At 37.3% G+C, this 12825-nt stretch overlaps 1 protein-coding gene across 2 annotated transcripts in view; it reads right to left on the reverse strand.

Moving 5' to 3' along the window:
- The window catches only part of Pcdh11x (protocadherin 11 X-linked), a 727015-nt gene extending 714442 nt beyond the window's left edge, over positions 1-12573 (reverse strand). For both annotated transcript variants that reach the window (XM_048417809.3, XM_048417810.3), the window contains exon 1: positions 12259-12573. The gene's annotated coding sequence lies outside the window, so the exon portion shown is untranslated. The remainder of the gene's footprint in view (positions 1-12258) is intronic.
- Positions 12574-12825: the final 252 nt, after the last annotated feature.

The following is a 12825-nucleotide window of genomic DNA, read 5'->3' on the forward strand; positions in this document are numbered from 1 at the left end:
TTATGTAAACAAAAAGTAAATTGTTATTTTTTTATTCTGGCTAAAATTTAGGTCATTAAGTAAAAAGTATTTGTGACATATCCATTTACTGTCTTTATACTTTTTAGTAAGTCTCAATGTACTTTTTTATAAACTGAAGAGTAGTAGAAAACTTCCTATTCACAGAGGTAAAAATGTATGCACCTAAATTCTAAATAAAAAAACAAATTTAGCTTCTGGTTAATTTAAACCAACTAAAAAGTGTAAATTTGTAATATTAATCATGGAAAGAGTAACTCCTAGTATATTTGGAAAATATAATCAAATAAAACTAAATTTTAGTTTCTGTGAATTTTTTTTGAGAAATGGTATATCAACTGAGTAGAAAAATGATATTGATAATTTCACTTCCTTTTGGTCACCTAACATTTTTAACTTTGCCTGTTTATCTTCAAAAGTTTCTGAAAGGAGTTTGCTTCTGGCCTGTGGCAGGGGCCCAGCAAGGAGGAGCTCGAACTTTCCCCAACCCCATAGACTCCCAGGTCATCCTGCAATGCTGGCTCCACTTAAAATAGAGAGGGATAAATTACAAGTTTAAGACTAGTTTTTTCTACATAGTGAACTACAGACTGATCTAAAATAGACAGGGGAGACTCTATATCAACAAACAAAAAAGAACCAAAACAAAGAAGAAAACAAAAGCTTTAAAAATCCTTGGCTTGGAATGAGTATAAAACTGTCTCATACCTTGAAAAACTAAATATTACGATGTAGCCATGGGACATTTCAGTAAATTTTACATTTCTACAGAAAACAGCAGTTGGGAGATTTATCTATCATTCAAAATAAAACTACTATAATTACATTATGCTTTCTAATACAATTTAGATTTTATTTAGGCTGCTGGTAAACATTTTTAAGTATTTGGTCAAAAATACCCATCACATGCTATCCAATAAACTTTACTACTAAAATCTCTACCGATAATTAACTATAGGGATAGCACTTGACAACATTTAGGCTATATTATTATTGTTAACTCAATTGCTTTAATTTACACAATGCATATATTATAGGAAGAGAAATGATACCATGATACCTGAAAAAGCAAAATTATCAGAGAGACATCCATTTTTTTCCAGACTGTCATTAAGTTAAGACAATATTTTTATCATTTTTGTTATGTCACTTCAAAATCTTGCATAACTTGAAAATCTTAGACCTTAAGAAAGTGTAATTGCTCCTAACATTTAAAATGTATTTGTATTTTTATTAAGTTAGTTTAAAAGAACACATTTTATATAGTATTACAAAAATTTCCCATAGGTGAACAAGCAAAAAACAATAAATAAATGATTTAACAAACAAATAAATAAAATTAGAGATTCACAGGTATTACATAATGCCTAGAAACATTCACTTTATTGAAGTAATTCATATATTCTCCATTCAGAGACACCTACTTATGAGAAGAGAAAAAGCAGAACAGAATCTCACTAGCATGAAAATATTGTTAGTAATGAATTACTTCAGAACACTGATATTTCAGTCAAACCCAGATATTTCATCACAATTTAGTTGATTTCCTTCTGAAGGAAAATATTAGAACTAACCTCCATTCTCTCTATATATTAAATACTTCTTTTCTCTTTTTTCTTTTTTAGAAGAATTACATCACTAAACATTTTAATAATAAATTACCTCTAACGTCTAATACAATCTACATGGCAAAGCAAATATCTCCATAAATTTTGGCTTTATCTCCACGCCAAATAGTGACCTAAAGAAGTCATTTAACAGCGTAGGAAACCCTTATTCTTCATTTGGAAAAAAGGAATCAGGAGAATGTGGGGCTGGAAGTGAATATTAACTAGTAATATACTAGACCTTGAAGTGTAAAGAAGAAGTTCAAAACTAAATATTAGTGACAGTGCTACCTAAATGAATTGTACTTTTAAAGAAACTTTACAATAGGGGTAAGACTTGCCTTTTTTTTATTAGTGCTTAGAATGTACACATCATTTATGCTTTTAAATGTATTAATTATCTCTTGAGATTCATTAAAGAAACTAAACAAGGCTTGTGTCTCTGTCAACAAAAGTCATTTTTGTAATACCTTCTAATAATCTAGTTCTTCCAAGGGAAAACATTGCTTGATTTCCCAGTGTGTGAAATTATTCACCCTATATGGTTAACTATTGTCAGTGAAAATCTATACAATTGAAATTCTTGAATATGTTTAAATTGAAATTAAAAATATTAAGCCTCCCAATATTCAGGCTTGCAAGCATTGCCAAAACACAGCTATAGAACATTCTCTCTCTCTCTCTCTCTCTCTCTCTCTCTCTCTCTCACACACACACACACACACACACACACACACACACACACACACTCACTAACACATTGTCTTTTTGTTTGTTTTATTTGTTCTGTTTAAAACACATGGTGAACTAATTAATAGCTATAATATATTTTCTTTTTCTTCTCCCAAATACTTTCTTCCAGCACTACTCTCTCAAATAAGTGTATCTTTACAAAGAACAAAAACACCAAGGGGACAGACTCTGATTTCTGTACACATTTTAAACTGCAATATTTTTTCCTCATTCAAATTGATTTCATCTTTGTTTTCAAGTTTATCACATATATTTCATAATTATATACTTATGTTACCACATTTTGTAAATTTCTAAAGGTAGAGATCTTATCTTAATTATTCTTAATAAAACTCAAGGTTCTGGTAATAGTGTCTCACACCTGAATATCAAGAACATGGGAGCTCAAGGCAAGAAGATTACCTGTACAAAGTCAACCTGGGTTATATAGTGAGTCCCAAGTAATCATGGTCTACAGATTGAGATACTGTCTCAAAAAATGAATAAACAACCCTATAAACTATCTCAATTATTTCTAATATAAATTCAAATCTCCCAACACATTAAGTGCATTGCTAATTTTTCATTTAATATTCATGTCTACTTAATTTTTGTGGATATAAAAAGGTATTGTACAAGCTGAGAATATTAATATTATTCCCTGTCTCTGAAACATAAAAGACATGTGAATTCAAGATAAAATAGATCTCTGTTATTTTTCTCAAAATATAGAGTATTTTAAATACCTGTGCGACAAATTTATTGTGAGAGATTCAGATAAGATAAAATTTGGAATATTATAAAATCAAGAAAAATTAATTTTAAAATAATAATATCATCATTCATACAGTTAAAGTCATCTGTCATCATAGTAATTTCTTGTTACTAAGAGATGCTATTTCAAGTATAATAGTATTCCTTTTTCCATGCCTTTGGTTTCCACTGATTCAGTTACCCATGACCAAAGTTCAAAATGTTAACATATTTCAGAAATAATTCATAACTTTCATTGCAGTATCATTACGATTTTTCTGCAGTATGCATTGTTACTGATCTCTTACAATGCCAAATGTACACATTAGAATATATTTGCATAAAAGATATATGCTATTTATGCTGTTCTAAGCTCTCTGGCAGACAAGTGAAACAGTTTACACTTAGCATTATTAAGTAATGCCAGGAGTAATGAAACACAAGGCAATTTTGGCAGGCACCCAAGTTCATTTAGCACTCGCAAAAATCATTTTAATCCAATTGGCCCTGTAGTTTACAGAGATCCTCAAGTTACCTCCAAACAAGCTCTGCTGCTGCTATTACAGTATTAGAGCTCCAGAAAGGCAAATGGTCTCCCTGGGAGGACTGTGGCTTGTAGTGCCACAAAATAAGACAACATCATCATTGAGGTGGTAAATTTTCCAATTATTTTCATAAACTCTGCCAGACCACATGTGCTTCCACCAAAACACAGTTTAGACATTTATATCTGCCTTATTTTAATAGACGCAATGAATGTTGTTGCTTTTAATACTGCTTCTGTACCAAGATTAGGTGCACATAAAAAATTTATCTGCAGACTTTACTTCTATAGATGGATTAGCAATGAAGGTTTAACTCAGATTAAGGAGCTACACTCTAAAGCAGAAACCTGGTTGTGACAAAACACACATGTGTCTAATTTATCATTTGTTCCCAGCTTTTAGGATTTTTTGTGTGAATAGAGAAAAAATACATATAAAGCCTTTCAGTGTGTTTGGGTTTTTTTTTTGTTGTCCTTGGAATGCAAAGTGTCAGATACTGATTTTTAAAAGTAAAGAAAGAAAAATTCTAAGATAGAGATGTAAGAATTCAATTGGCTGCTTTGAAATATGAAATACTGAGTGATAGATTTATTTATAATATTTTATCATTCTAGAAAAAAATTGGTAAAGGTACTTACTGTCAAGCCAGATGATCAGAGCTCACTTCTCAGAGTGAAATAGTAGGACAGAATAGATTCCTGAGAGCTGTCTGCTGATTTTTGCACACATTACGTGATGTGCACACACACACACACACACACACACACACACACACACACACTAAATATTAAAAATCATTACGATATTTCAATAAGCTCTACCCTGCTAAAAAAATAATTACAGCTTTTAGATTCTTTGAAATTTGTAAAAATATTGGCAAACTATTAACAATGTGTGTTCAATGGTTTTCAGATCTCATGCTATATAAATACATTTATGTGGAGCTGGTGAAATGTTAAGCATAAGACAAACAAGCAACTGGTTATCATTTTGATGAGATCGTCAACTAGATTACTCAGAACAAAGATTTAGGTCAATTTCACCAAAATGCAAATAATCATACATTTCATTTATTTTTAAATGTCTGATCCTTTCCACAATAACTCAAATTGCTTATTTTTTAAATTATATTACTTTTGTTTGACTTCACCTTTGTGTACATGATGATGAGTTGGCTCCTTTCTACTGTGTGCGGGGCCAAATGCAACAGGATCAACATACCCACATCATTCATCAGAAACGCAAAATTACAGGTCTTAACCAGAAGCTTCTGAATCAAAATTTGCATTTCAACAAGATTTCTAGATAATTGGTCTGCACAATAAAGGTGGAGAAGTACAGAAATACAACACACCTTCTATGAAACTGGAGTTGAAAATAACAAATCATAAGCAGTGATTTTGATTGATTACAAATTGCTTACTGACTCTATTTCTCAATGTATTTTGATAGTGTTACAGCTACCCATTTACAGCTATACATTTTATGGAGCATTAGCCTCACTTTCCAAATTTGTTTACTCTTGAAGACAATTATAAGACACAAAGTGTGTGATGTTCAATGGATTTATAATCTGTCCCCTATATAATTCTGACTTCACATGCCTTCATCTTATAAATTGAACAGTGTATAGATCTACTCTATGTAGTGACTAAGAAAAATTGTGAACAAGAAAGCTCTACAAGCTGCCTACTTGAAAACAAAGGAGGAAAAGAAACAGAGTTAAACTGAGCATCATATTTTCTGATGTAAAAAGATAAATAATGGGGATGCAGCATGCTTAGATTTTTATCCTTGCTTGTTTCTATAAATGTGTGTGTGTGTGTGTGTGTGTGTGTGTGTGTGTGTAGTACCTTTTCCTAAGCATCTTTTTAAATGAAATGTAGTCTAATGTTTTGGAAAATGTATTTATCTTAGTACACCACAGACATATAAAACTTAAAGTGTTCTAAAATATTATATTTGAACTCAGAAAAAGAGAATCCAACACACGCAGTTTCAAAAAGATTGCATACTTCACGCTAGACTGAAATCCAAGCCCCATTACATAACACTCTGGTTGGTCTTTCTTCTCCATTTGAATTTCCATTCCTTTTCACTTTCTCCAAGGAAAATACAGCTGTACAAGGTTATGTGTAGAAAAAAGTAAAATTTGCTTTGAAATATTTAGCCTGCCTACCTTTCCTCACTGTCATTTTTAGTTTAACTGTTCAATATTTAGAACATTATAAATAATAAATATGGCCTTTAAATTTCTGAATACTTGAAGAAATTCAAAGTGTAAACAATAATAGAAACATGATTTGGACAAATCATTTTTTAATTCTAAGTTGTAATGGAAAAGGCCCAGCTTTTTATTTTTATTTTGTTATAGTAAAATTTCAATCTTGATATGTATGCAACTAACACTCTAAAGACATTTTCAACCTAATCTATTTTTCATCTACTGATAAACCCGTACTTTATCATTGTTATTGCATGGGCAATAAATCATATAAGTCAGTGACTTTTTTCTTTCTCAAATCAGGTTTTTGAGATATGCCTTTTATCATTAACTGAAGCCAAATTATATTTTTAAACATGACCAGTTTAAATATTAGAAACTAGTCTAAAATATCAGGGAATCTCACCTATTTTTTATTCATTCTGCATACTAAATGATCAAGAAAGTCTTCCAACATCAGAACTCTGCTCAGACATGTAATTCAGAATGTGATAATATTAAGTTAAGTAGTATAAATAAATGTACTTATTATATATTTTATTTTTCCCAAGGTAAAATTAACATCTTTTCTGAGTAAAAGTACGTATAGCAAAATTTTCCCTAGCATTTCCCAACACTATAGGGCTAAAATTACACAACGTAGAGTAGCATGCAAATTGCTTTCTTTTCTCTACACATATCAAGAAATTTTATAAGTTTAAATATTGTAGAAAAAGATTTCTTTATCTCTGGACATGGTAACTGCATATGTTGATAGAAACACAATTTGGACTTTAAAAATCTTGTCTGGAATCCTAAAGATGATGATAATCTCTCCAAATATTTAAACTTATTCTCTTACAACAATCTCACTAAGAAAAAAGGAGTAGGAAACTTAAAAAACAAAAGTTACTAAAACCAATAAAATGAAAGGTCCACACCAGAAAACAAATAGAACACATCAGAAAGGTTCACATATAAAGCAACATCGTAAAGAATGTACAATGAAAAGTTCAGAAAAGTTGGAATACTTCTCCGTGCAAAACATTAAACCCTAAATGCAAACAAACTAAATCAGGCATTTGCAGATATAATAAATATAGAATAAATCAGAGAAATTCCACTAAAAATCCATTTGAAATTATAGCATCAAAAGACACAGAGACAACATTAAACATTCTTAGTGGAAAAAAATGACAAATTTGTAAAAAATTTGGGGTAGAGTATGCTTTATTTATTTCCTTAGTTTGTTTATTTATTTATTTATTTATTTATTTAAAGCTCCTTTGAGGTTACTGAAGAAGCTAAGATAGCTAAAGCACAGTAGAATATGAAAGAATTTATGACAGAGATAATGCTGTGAGAGCAAAAAATGAAAAGGAAAAAAAGGTATAGTTGCTTACTGGTGTCTAAGGAAAAGAAATAAGATTCAAGACAGTCTTAAGAGGGCACTAGGTAGAAAGCTGAAGTAGTTAACTGTAGAAATGATGTAGGGTGTTGAGATGATTCAAGAATGTGTACAAAAAGTGGAGTAGGGTGGGTAAAACTGTGCTTGTGGTGAAGAAATACTGATTTCTAAGACAAATGGTACTTTCTTTTGTTGTAAGATGAAATATACAAGATATGGACAGGATAGTGTGATATGTAAAATAATATAAGTACACAGATAAATAATGAGAAACCTTTTCCCCACAAAGTAGCATTCCTTGCTCAGTTCTGGTTTACTTTAAGTGTTCTTGTGTCCTGTGCTCTGCCTTTTGCAAAAGCTTCTCACCATATTGGCCCCCATTCACTATTGCAAGGCACCAAATTATTTAATATAATTTAAAGAGCCGCATTTTGTAAACCACCTACTGCAAGATATTTGTTCTTTCTTTTACTGGTATTAGCATTTTTCCTGAAAGAAAAAAAACCCTCAAAGGTGGCTAGAACTTACAAATTAAAGAATTACAAATGCCTGTTAACTCAACAATAATCCATAAATTCCTGCCACCACCCTTTCTTTACTACTTTGTTCTGTATAACCATTCATGTCTATTTATCTAGCCATTGACCAGCAATGGCTATTTTTTATAGTCAGGAAGACATTTTTTAAATGATCCTTTTAACCTCCCAGCAAAACATTAATCCCTTCCTCCATTACGCGCAATTAGAGCATTCATCACATTGTATCCTAGCTCTATGAGAGTCTCCTAAGCTCAATTAAACCCAGGGTAAATTTTTCAAACTCTCTTTCAGATTCTTAGAGCCTGACACTTATCTAGAGCAAATAGTTGACCAATTTATGTTTGAGATTTTTTTCAGCAAATAAATAAATGGGTGACACCTCCTTCAAATATGTATACCAAGATCACTGGAGGAAATTAGCTTTCAGGTTTTTATCCATTGAATAATTTCCTTTCCCACTAATAGAAATGTGTCCGCCTTGATGTAGTTCAAAGCCAGCGGTTTGTCTAAAGTTTCCTTGTCTGTGTGCCTTCCTGTGCTCCTCCAAGAATCTTATAAATATTGTCCAAAGGCAGTTGTAGACAGCTTGCTTTTAAATAGACAGCGCTCTGCTTTTAAAATCCCTTACCATATTTCTTCCTGTCACCAACAATCAGGAATCTTACTATCAGAAATTTTTATGTTTCATAAAGTTTGGAATACCAGGAAAAGGGATAATGTGAAACCTGCAATCCTCTCAGCCAGACCTTCCAGCTGCAGAAACCTAACATTAAGGGCATTCATCAGAATAGTACTTGGGTGATAAAGGGAGGGTGGGTCTTTAGCAACTGATTGAACATAGAATATAAACTTGGTTTAATGCTTGATATGATTTCCCTTTCTTTCAAATGCACAGCAACTCTTCAGTTGGAGGAAGCTGTGTATCATGTAAAGGAATCTTTGAATCAAAGCAAGGAAGAGAAATGGGGGTGGGATAGATACCCCACATTTATGAAATAGAAGAATTCGCTAAGCAGTTTTTATGATCCCCTGGATTCCAATTTCCACAGGAATGTGACAGCTGTAAGCTTTAGTTGGTGTCCACATGCCCAACCTGTTTCTCCTTCCTCTTTGCCCTGTACAACCTTCTCCAACTGCTCCCTAGGACCCTTCTCTTGGAGCAAAAGAATACTCTGTTCACAGTCATTTGGAAAAGGGATTAGCTTTGCTTTCAGCAAAGTGGGGTGTTGTTCCTCAAAAGGACTGGAGCAAGCTATAAAAGGAAGCTACAGCGCGGGCTTCTGTCTAGTAAAAAATCTTATTCAGGAATCTTCCCAATTTGGCGCGTTGGTCCACATAAGTGACTCTGCAGCCTTAGAATAAAAAGCAAGAAGGCTTCTTGCCTGCTGCTACAAAGCCAGAAACATTTCAGTGTTCAATTTCCTATTTCCAACCTAGTATTTTTGTCCACCAGACTCCCGACCCAGAACATTCACCTTCGTCCCTTCCCCCAAAGCCTCATCTCTCCATCTCCAGGAGAAAAGGACCATCCTCCCAACTCATTTCCTAAGGTTGCAGGCAGAAAAGGAGACAAGGGGAGGGGTATAAAGATATCCCTACATCCTTAGGAATCGTGGTGGGGTGTGTGTGTAGAGATTCAGAGATTTCAACCCTAGTAACTTGCCCTCTAATTCGTCACTAGACCATCAAATTCAGAAATTCGGTGCGAATAAAAAAGATACAAGCTGGAAAGTGGGAAGAACAGACAAGCAGGGAGCTGCTTGAAGGTGGGAGGGGAACTAACACACACACACACACACACACACACACACACACACACACACACACACACACACACACCAGGATCTGAAGCCTGCTTTTGAAAAGAGCAGCGGGCAAGGCAGCACCTTGACAAGCCTTGGGGGATCCGGGTGCCTCTGGGAGGTGCTGCGGGTGGGGATTGAATTCGTGGGAAGAGAGCTTAGGGACTTGGAGCGACTGCACACCGGGAGAGCGCCCAGAATGTTGGCCTGCTCACGCCCCCCGACCGGTACAATCCGCCTGCCCTCCTCCTTCTATACCGCGGAGCCTCTGGGCCGCTGACATCATGGCCTGAGAAGGAGGGGCGGCAGGGCGTAGGAGGACCCCAGCACGAACTGCGTTCCTGCGGCTTGCTCGCCAAGGAGCTTGCTATCAGCTTGGCAAACTCAGCGCCCTGGCGGCGGCACCCGGACTCAACTGGGCGCGGCAGTTCTTAATTTAGCATCAGGATAAAGGTGGACTTAGATTTTGGCTCGTCCATCTCCTGATTCTTTCTCAAAACCGCCCGCACACTGTCGGCTCTACCTCCAATAAACCAAAGACAAGAGAGGTGAAACATGGATACATACTATCAGTTACTTCCCCTGGCATGCTTCCTCCCCCAGTACTAACACACAGGCAAAGACAATCCTGAGGCTATCTCTCCTTGACCATGACAATTTGTTTCAAATAAGATTAAAAGTGCACGTCTTCCAAAGTTGAGGAGGTGTCAGCAAATGCACCCTCCCCCATCTCCTTCTTTTATTCAGTCCTAAGTCACACTTGTTTTTCTTGCCTTCTTTCTTCCTTCCTTTTTTCCTTCCTTCCTTCTTTCCTTCCTTCCTTCCTTCCTTCCTTCCTTCCTTCCTTCCTTCCTTCCTTCCCTCCTTTCTTTCTTTTTCTTCATGGAAGACAAGGAAGACAGTCTCTTTAAGTCACCTAGTGCCTTCATCGTTTTGGCGATGTGCACAGTGTTTGGAATTCACAGCCTGTTCCTCAGGTTGTTTCCTGGATACAGTGGTAGGACCACGTACAGGGCTCCTCTGTCCCCAATCACTCTGGCATCTTTTAGCCCCCTTTGCCCATGGCCTAGATTCTCAACCACTTTTTTCACACTAGGTCTATTGTACAGAAACAGCCCCTAGGCTGGTATAAATCTGCCTTTGGAAAGTTTTCTCATAGAGGGGGAAAGAACAGCTTTACGCTTTTGTTTTTATTGTGTGTGTTGCTGTTGCCCTTTTCTTTTTTTTTATTTTTATTTTTTTCTTTTGTCCTAAGCCCCAATTCTCTCCCTGATTTTCTTTGTAGGTGGGTGCCGCAGTGGCGCAGTGTTGGACTTCAAGCCCCCAAGACAACATTTTGGAAGGGCACCCAGCTCACAGAGGCGAGTGTCTGCCCACAGGCAGGACTCACACACTCCAGGAGAGCATGCCAGTGCCCTGAACCCCAAGCCACAAAGGCTGCTACAGTGGAGTCTGAAAAAAATCACAGTCAGCAAAGGGGTCATCTTCACTAAGCTCTGAAAAGTCTTTTCTTGGGGGAGACCCGGAAACGGATCCTGTTGTGTACTCTGGGACATTGACACCCCAGGGACAAAACGCTTTCGGACTCCATGCTCAGAGAGAAGTAGTGTCTCCAGCCTGAGGTATACAGTCGCTGGGCTCTTCCAAAGTCTCTAAAGCAATGTGATCGCTTTTTAAAGTCACCTTTTCCAATGACGCTCTCAACAAGACGCATTTTCTTAAAGGGGAGCCTCTTTGTACATGTTCCAGTAAGGTTGTTCCTTTGTGGAAGAAACTGCTTTTAGAGTCTGTTTTGGAAAATGTCATATATTTATGACATAAGTGGACAGTATTTTGGCTAAGGAATCCATAAGTCATTTCTCTAGAGAAAAGAGATCCCTTTTTTGTTAGGCTTGACTTATGAAGTCTTTTTGTTTCCCTCAATGAGAAAAGAACACTGGTTTTTAGTTGCCGTTTTATAAGAAGTTGCGTTTATATAAGGGGGACAGAATTTCCCACATCTACCATTTCCACATTCATTAGGTCCCAGAGCAGGCAGAAAAGGTAGAGCACCAGGAGCACCAAACCAAGAGGACCCTGGACACCCTGCTGCGCTCAATGTTTTCCGTGTCCTGCAGCAAGGGTCTGGTCCCCAGGGGGTTGTGCCATCAAACTGGCAGTCAAACCCAGAGGAGCGCATCTGGGCCTGCTCCCAGGGTCCACCGCGGATTCGCTGCTGGGGCATTGCCCCTCATCTGGAATCACTCCTGGAGACACCCCCATCCCCAACAGTCGGGGGCATCAACTCTGCATACCCACACTTTCACGATCAGAGTTTCATTCATCTTCGCTGAAGCGGGCACATTTCGTTAAAGTGAAAGACCCTTTTGCATTCATGCGTGGACACTTTTCTGAGAAAAGTGAGAGTTTTAGCAAAGTAACCAAACCAAGACTAGGTAGTACCAAAAGATTTTCTGTGCGAGCTCACCTTCAGGGTTTGCTCTTTCTATTACCTCTAGGGAGCAGAACCGGAAAGGGAGACCACCTTTATGTAAAAGCAAGCTGTGGTCAACTGTCCAGATCCCACGCACAGGCAATCACCAAGTCCTAAGTACAGGACATGCTATGTGTACCCAGCCTCAGCGCCTCTGACACCCGGACCCGATACTTACCTACTGTTAAGACTCCTCTTGAGTAGAATGAAGAGGGGAACGAAAAAGAAGAAAAAAAAAAAAAGGCTTCCGCCCGCTCCACGGAGACTGCGATTGCTGTAGCGGGATCTACCGCCACAGCTCGCAGTCCGCGGAGCAGCTGTTTGTCCTGGAGGCTGATTGTGAAGCTAGTTGGGCCGCCCGGGCTAGCTGGACTGCCTGTGTTGCTTGAGTAGTCTAGGCTACAGCCACTCCTTGCACTCTGGTAGTCAGGCTTTTTGCTTTTCTGCGCGGGCCGCTGCTGGTAGCTCTGACTCCAGCTCCTCCCGCCCTGACAGTTCGTCGACTGCAAGGAGCCACTGCCAAGCCAGTCCTTTTCAATGGCGAGGGGGAGGGGCTAGAAAGGAGGGGGGAAGGGGGACAGAAGGGGGGTGAGCGAGTGTTAGACTGGGAAGAGGAGTGAACAAGTGCCCTAGCCGCCTGCTGGGATGGGATGGCGCAGCATCAACTGCTGGGTACCCCTTTTTTGTCCCCACTCCCTGCACCCCGCATCCCACTCCAGCTCAGGAGGCAGCCTCTCCCAGCGGA

The sequence above is a fragment of the Myodes glareolus genome, chromosome X (assembly GCF_982192425.1).
Source record: "Myodes glareolus chromosome X, mMyoGla1.1, whole genome shotgun sequence".
Lineage (NCBI taxonomy): Eukaryota > Metazoa > Chordata > Mammalia > Rodentia > Cricetidae > Myodes > Myodes glareolus.